Source organism: Colobus angolensis, unplaced genomic scaffold (genome assembly GCF_000951035.1).
Source record: "Colobus angolensis palliatus isolate OR3802 unplaced genomic scaffold, Cang.pa_1.0 Scaffold224, whole genome shotgun sequence".
Taxonomy (NCBI): Eukaryota; Metazoa; Chordata; class Mammalia; order Primates; family Cercopithecidae; genus Colobus; species Colobus angolensis.
In genome coordinates, this window is record NW_012115422.1 from 162,772 (window position 1) to 170,071 (window position 7,300).

The following is a 7,300-nucleotide window of genomic DNA, read 5'->3' on the forward strand; positions in this document are numbered from 1 at the left end:
AGAACTTGACTCTGCAAATAATTAAAACAATTAGCTGGTTGTGGTGGTGCATGCCTGTGCCAGCTACTCAGGAGGCTGAGGCAGGAGGAGCACCTGAGCCCAAGGGGTCGAGCCTGCAGTGAGCCGAGACAGTGCACTCCAGCCTGGGTGATGAAGCAAGACCCTGTCTCAAAACAGCAACAGCAACAACAACACAACTTTGATTTTGTGTAAGTTGTAAGTTGTGTAAGATATTTCATGCCCTAAATGTTTCTTTCCATTTTACATTTTACTGTTTAATTATATACATTTGACATAACAGGAAAATTGATTATTTAAATAAAGTTTTAAATTTTAGAATAGTTTTAGATTTGCAAAATAGTTGCAAAAATAATACAGAGTTCTCTTATATCTCTCACCACTTTCCTCTACTGACAACTTCTTACATTAGTATGGTACATTAATTACAATGAATGAACCAACACAGATACGTTATTGTTATGACGATTTCTTTTTAAGCAGGGTTTCACTCTGTCACCCTAACTGGAGTGCAGTGGTGCAGTCATAACTCATTGCAACCTCAACCTCCTGGGCTCAAGCTATCCTCCCACCTCAGCCTCCTGAGTAGCTGGGACCACAGGTGCACACCACCACCACGCGCAGCTAATTAATTTTTTTTTTTTTTTTTTTTTAGAGACAGGATCTCCCTGTGTTGCCCAGGCTGATCACAAATTCCTGGGCTCAAGTGACCCTCCTGCCTTGGCCTCCCAAAGAGCTGGGATTATATACATGAGCCATCATGCTTGGCCCAGGTACATTATTATTAACTAAAGTCCATACTTTCTTCAGATTTCCTTAGTTTTTACTTAATGCCCCTTTTCTGTTCCAGGATTTCATCCAGAATACCACATTACCTCTAGTCACCATATCTCCTTAGGCTCCTCTAGATGATGACGGTTTCTCATATGTTCTTTGTTTCTTGATAACCTGAACAGTTATAAGGAGCACTGGTGAGGTATTTTGCAGAATGCTCCTCAAAAAAATAAAAACTTCCTCATGATTAGACTGGGATTGTGGGTTTTGGTGGGGGAGTGGGACACCACAGAGGTGATGTGCATTCTCATTGCATCATTTCTAGGGCACATCCTATCAACGGAATCCGTCACTGTTAATGCTGACCTTGGCCACATGGCTGAGGAAGTGTTTGGTCAGATTTCTACACTGTGAAGTGACTCTCTGGCCCCCTATCCCCTACCTTCGCATACTGCACTCTGTGGGAAGGAAGGCCCCACAAATATTTGATATTTATTCTCCTAGGTTTTGTCTTATTCTTGTCACATTATATCCTGTCTCCTTTCCTCTCAGTTTTTAGCAGTCTAGCTGAAGTAGGAACCTGACATTCAGTGCAAGAATAAGGGAAATGTCTGCCTTCTACGCTCTTCAACTCAGAAATTATAAAAAAGAGAAAGATTATCTAAAAGGTAATTGAAACAATTTGTACCTTCTAAAAGAAGCATTTAATAAATCTTTTCTGCACATGTAAGAAGATACATGGAATTTACTATACGACTGATAATTGGATCATCATGAGGGTAGCTATTAATGGGAATGGCAATGAACGGGGGCTAAGGGGGTGATGAAGTTATTACCTCTCCCTACAAAGCTGCACCTTGAAGACAATGTTGGAGTGATATTTTGTTGCACATTTTCACTATTTGACCACCTCTGTAAACCCACCCTTGGTACCCACTTTGCCAAGAACCAACTGTAAGACCTTGGGTCAAATCATTTTGAAACCCTGGGTTCAAAAGGTGAAATGATTTGACCCAAGGTCTTACAGTTGTCCTATGGGGATGTTATCCCCTGCTTTTTACTAATTTTAGTGCATCACTGACAGATACTCATGAAATTTGTGTGCGATGCTGCATTGAAAAGGGTAGAACAGATGTACAACCTCTACAACCTCTTAGCCACTATTCTGAAGCAAAAAAAATTCTAAAAACTGAAAGCTATTGCATAACTCCCTTGGCAGCCAAACAAGGCATGACCTAATATGAGGCCACTGATCATTTTTCTTTATCCCGTTTAAAATGAACGTTTATATATTTAGCTGCAGAAATGTGAATGTTTGATTGTGGATTGCTGCCCAGACTCCAATGGGGACATTATGTAATATATGACATACGTACTGGGTTATGATTCTAAAATCCTGACATTTCTGAATTCTGAAACCCATCTGGTGCAAAGGAATTCAGATAAGAGGCTGTGGGTCTTTATTTCTAGATATCACTATTATTTCCCTGCCATGAAGTAGGACTTCTCTCAAATCTTTCTAAAACCACAGCCACTAACATTTTTCCTTCCTTTTCAGAGAGTCACAGCAAATTTCTTATTCATGTTTTCACTTATAGAATAGTCTCAAAATTCTTCAATGTGAAAGCTAAAGGATGTATGGGAACCATTGTTCCAGTTGATCAGATGGGTGAATTAGGGCCCGAAGCATGTACTGAGGAGGCCATACCATGGCAGAGAGGTGTCAGATAATGCGAAAAGCCACCTGAGTCCCATACCACGTTCCACCTTCCAGAGTGTGCAGCCCCTGTTCCTACTTGATAATCTCTTCCCTGCAATTAAATTCATTTGATGGTGTATCTTAAATCAACTTTAATTGGGCACTTGCTGTGCTTTAAAAATATTACTCTTCCTTTTCTATGTACATTTCTTTCCACGCTATCTCTCTCTCTCTTTTTTTTTTTTTTAAGCAGAAGAATTTGTATGTGTAGTGTGTGTGTGTGTGTGTGTGTGTTAGAGTAAAAACAGTCTGTAAAATTTTGGCTGGTCCACTATTATGTGGAGGCAAGGGTTCTTTTTCCAGTTACTTGGTTAACTTTATCTGTTGATAGCCTGGGAAACATTTGTAAATATTTTTAAACTCCATGTAAAGAACTATCTTAATTAAGTGCAATGCATCCTTTAGAACTTCAATGAGCTGTAAAATCAGCTCTTCACCTTCAAATGCCTGATAGCTAATTTCATGCAATATGCTAGCAACAGGTAGCCGTAAGGTAGAAACCAGAACAGAGTGCTAGGAATAGAAAGAAAAGTTTTATGTTGCTTTAAAACAAAACAAAACAGAACAAAAAACAACTTTCCCTCTTTACTCTCAATTTTATATGGCAAACTGGGTATCATTTGACCGCTGACTTTTATTCCTCTTATTTTGTATTCCAGATGCTTCTGGGTACAAATAACAGAAGCACAAAAGAGGCTACTCTGATTAATAATTTGTGCCTACTGAAGAATGTATGCATCAAAATGTGGGTGGAAATTTAAAGGCCACAGTAGACCTATTAGCACTGTATGTTCACAGGAGGAGGATTGATTGGAGCTAACTGCATGAGTTATGTGTAGAACATTATCCTTGAGTGGAGCTCTATGTATGTCCTGAATATTATGCTTTGTTACAGTTTATTGGCCTTGATTCTACTTGTGAGGCCAGAGTATATTTTGCTCAGTTTTAGGGGAGCATTAACTATTTCAATCTGCCCTGATGAATCATAAAGCAAGGAAATATACAGCACTGTATTTTTCTGGATTTTTACATACACATTAGGACCCACTGCTTGAGTCTCTAGGGGCCTTTATGTATTCAGAAATCCCCAGATGACAAGGTGAAATCACGCCTAGGTGACAGTAGCCAATTGGTTCCAGACAAATCTTCCATCAACCACATCCAGCTGGAAACAAAACTCCTTCCCGATCAAATATTCCCAGCCAAGGTTTGAGTCAAGAAGAGAATCTTGCATTCAAACTAGGATGCCCCCTTGCTCACATTTTGCAAAGGTACTTCCATTTTCCACAGATTTTTTTTTTAAACAGACTCAGGTATTCTAGCTGGGATGGTTTTGAAAGCATAACATGCTGTCTGTTTTCTAGAGAGATGATGTTTGTGCCCCACTGCCAGAAGGGCATGCTCTTTGAATTGCTTTTGCTGCAATGGGAAAAGGAGTTTCTCTAATTCATCCACACATTCTCTCCTATTGTCTCTAGGCCTGTGGAGGCCCCTAGTGAAGACTGGGGAACACAAAATAAGGCTGCAACTCCTTGGAGAGGTTCCTGGGACAGAGATTTGGGTGGCTCTCGAGAAATAGCAGAATGTTCAAGGAAGAAAAATCCAGAGAAACTGGGATGGGTAAGAAGTTGCACAATCATGTTTATATGTTTTTGGTTTTGTTTTTGTATTTTAGAAACAGTGTCTTGTTCTGTCTCTCAGGCAGGAATGCAGTGGTGCAATATCAACTCACTGCAGCCTTGACTTCTGGGCTCAGGTAATCCTTCCTCCTCAGTCTCCCAGCAGCTGGGACTACAAGCATGCACCAGCACACCTGGCTAACTTTTTGATTTTTTGTAGAGACAGGGTCTCACTTTGTTTCCCAGGCTGGTCTTGAACTTCTGGGCTCAAGTGATCCTCCTACCTCGGCCTCTCAAAGTGTTAGGATTACAGGCATGAGCCACTGTGCCCAGCCCACAATCATGTTGAAATTTTTTTCTTTCCTCATGCAAGTATTAGAGATTATCATAAATCTTAAACATATACTACTTTATTAGGAATTTTATCTTTGGTTCCTATGAAGAGTCCATTTTGCATTTTACTAAAGGTACTCTGATTTTACTTCATATATTTGTTACTCCTTCATACTGGAAACTGGAGGATGAGGTGAAATGAACTCAGGGAGGACAAGAGTCGGAGAAACCTGAGATCTCAACATAAGCACAAGACCCCTTCCATCTCTGCTCCACCCACTCTTTCCTTTGGGAGTCTGAAGTATGGAGAATGTTCCATGAAAAACCAAGAGCAGAATAATATCAGAAGCTAATTTGTTTCCATGTTCAAATGTGATGTTAATGGTGAAGAGGCAAGCTATACTTCCATCTATATCTCCCAAGGAGAATACTTCCCTCTAAAATACAGAGCCTGTGTCTTAAAATGTAAAGATGAGATCCCTGCAGTTACAATGGGCATCACTTGCATATACTTTGTACATATTTGCATAAAACTGCATGCTAAGATGAAGTGACTTTAATTCCATGTTTACAGAATAAAATTAAGCAAATTAATACTGCAGCCAACTACAATACCCACCAGCTTCAATATCAGGAAAAATATATATAAAGTACAGAATAGACTTTTTTTTTTTGAGACAGAGTCTAGCTCTGTCACCATGGCTGGAGTGCAGTGGCATGATCTCAGGTCACTGCAACCTCTGCCTCCAGGGTTCAAGAGATTCTTCTGCCTCAGCCTTCCGAGTAGCTGGGATTACAGGCACCCACCACCATGCCCGGCTAATTTTTGTACTTTTGGTAGAGACAGGGTTTCAGCGTGCTGGCCAGGCTGGTCTCAAACTCCTGACCTCAGGTGATCTGCCCACCTTGGCCTTCCAAAATGCTGGGATTACAGGTATAAGCCACTGCGCCTGGCTCACAGCAGACTTTTAAATGAGTTAATTTGATTATATCACCACAAAGACCTTTGAGCAGAAAGAAAAAGAAAATCTGGCTAATTTCATGGTAGTGACTCAAAATGGTGGGTTGCTAAAAATAACAGATTTCTCCAAAATGCAGGAGAGAAGCTATATTTAGGTAACTGTGAGAAATGTATAGTGTGGAAAGTAGTGTTAAGGTGTTTGCTCTTTTATACTGTATGTTGGAGAAGAGTGAAATCCTCACTTTTCAGTGGGCAGTTTCATCATTTAAAAAGATGTGCACACAATACACTTATAGGAACTAACAATCTCGCCCAGACAAATTCTGTTATGGCCTCTTTGTGTCCCTGTCCATGTTCAGCAGAACAGAACATTAGATCATAATTGTGGGGGGCAGCAGCTCTTTGGTTTGGCTACCACGGTGAAATGGGGGTGGGAAGGGACCTCGTTTCTGGACTTTGCAGAGTCAATTCGGGCAGCACCACGCAGACATCTCTGGTTTGCTCCTGGGTCAAAAGGCCTTGTGCAACCCTGCTCATTGCCCCTGCTTCAAACCCCCTGTCATTTTCACAATGGGTCTAAGGGTCATGGGTATGCAGTGCTTGCTAAGAGCACTCAGTTAAGAGCAAGGAAGGGAGAATCATAACCATATCTGCTTCCAAGGAAACAAGATGCCATAACAAATTGCCACCAACTGGGTGGCTTAGATCAGCAGAAGTCTGAATTCAAGGTGTGGGCAGAGCCTTGCTTCCTGTGCAGGTCCTGAGAAGGATCGTTTGGGCCTCTGTCCTAGCTTCTGGTAGCTCCTTGTCTTGGCAGCATGACTTCAATCTTCACATGGCCTTCTCTCTGTGTGTCTGTCTCTGTGCCCAAAATTGCCCTTTTTCTAAGCACGCCTTATTGGTCATATTGGATTAGGGGCCAATACCTTCCTCCAACATGAGCTCATCTTAACTCATTCCATCAGTAATGACCTTAGATCCAAATATGACCTCATTGTCAAGTACGGGTAGTTCCCTCAATGTGCGCCTTTTTGGGAACACAGTTCAACCCATAGCACTCATCAAGTAGATGTGCTATGGGCTTAACCTTCATTCCAACTTGTATGACTGCACCGGGCTGTTTCCAGTTTCTCCAATGGGAAAGTGTTCCCAAGGAAATTAGCATGCGCAGAGGAAAGGCAGGTGAAGAACTCATCTCCTAGCTGAATTTTCAACTCGATTTTCAAATCATTTTCCTTCTTGGTGAGTGCAGATTGAAACAGCAATAAGGACTTTTCAAACATATAATGTCAGGCTTGTCAACAGAGAAAGCATGCATCACTGCCCTTCCAACTTGATCATCTCACAGAGTTTCACTGATTTCACGGCTTCTCTAGTTCAATTCCCAGTCAGCTATCTAAAGGGAAATAAAGTGTTATTTTGCCTTATTGTTGACATGGCTATAGGAAACGAGAGAAATAACTGTTTGCAGAGTTATTCAGAATTAGTGGACCAGGATTAATACCTATCAGGAAACTGGCATAAAAGCAACTCGCTCAGAGAGTAGAGAAAGCCTGGCTGGCGGGTGGAAGGCCCCATGGCAACTCCAGTCCCAGAGAAGCAATTTTGCTTTTTTCTTTGGTGACATCGTCTAAATTCAAAGTGACAAACTTATCTTAAGGATTTTCCAAATTCATTACCCTCTATTAAGAGCTTAGCTCTCCTCTCATTACTCGTAGAAATCATTTAAAGTGATCTCAAACCAGATTTCAAACTGTTATTGAGGACTTGAAAGCTGATAAGAAAAATCACTTAAAGTTTCCAATAACATGTATATATCTCTTATTTCCTTATACC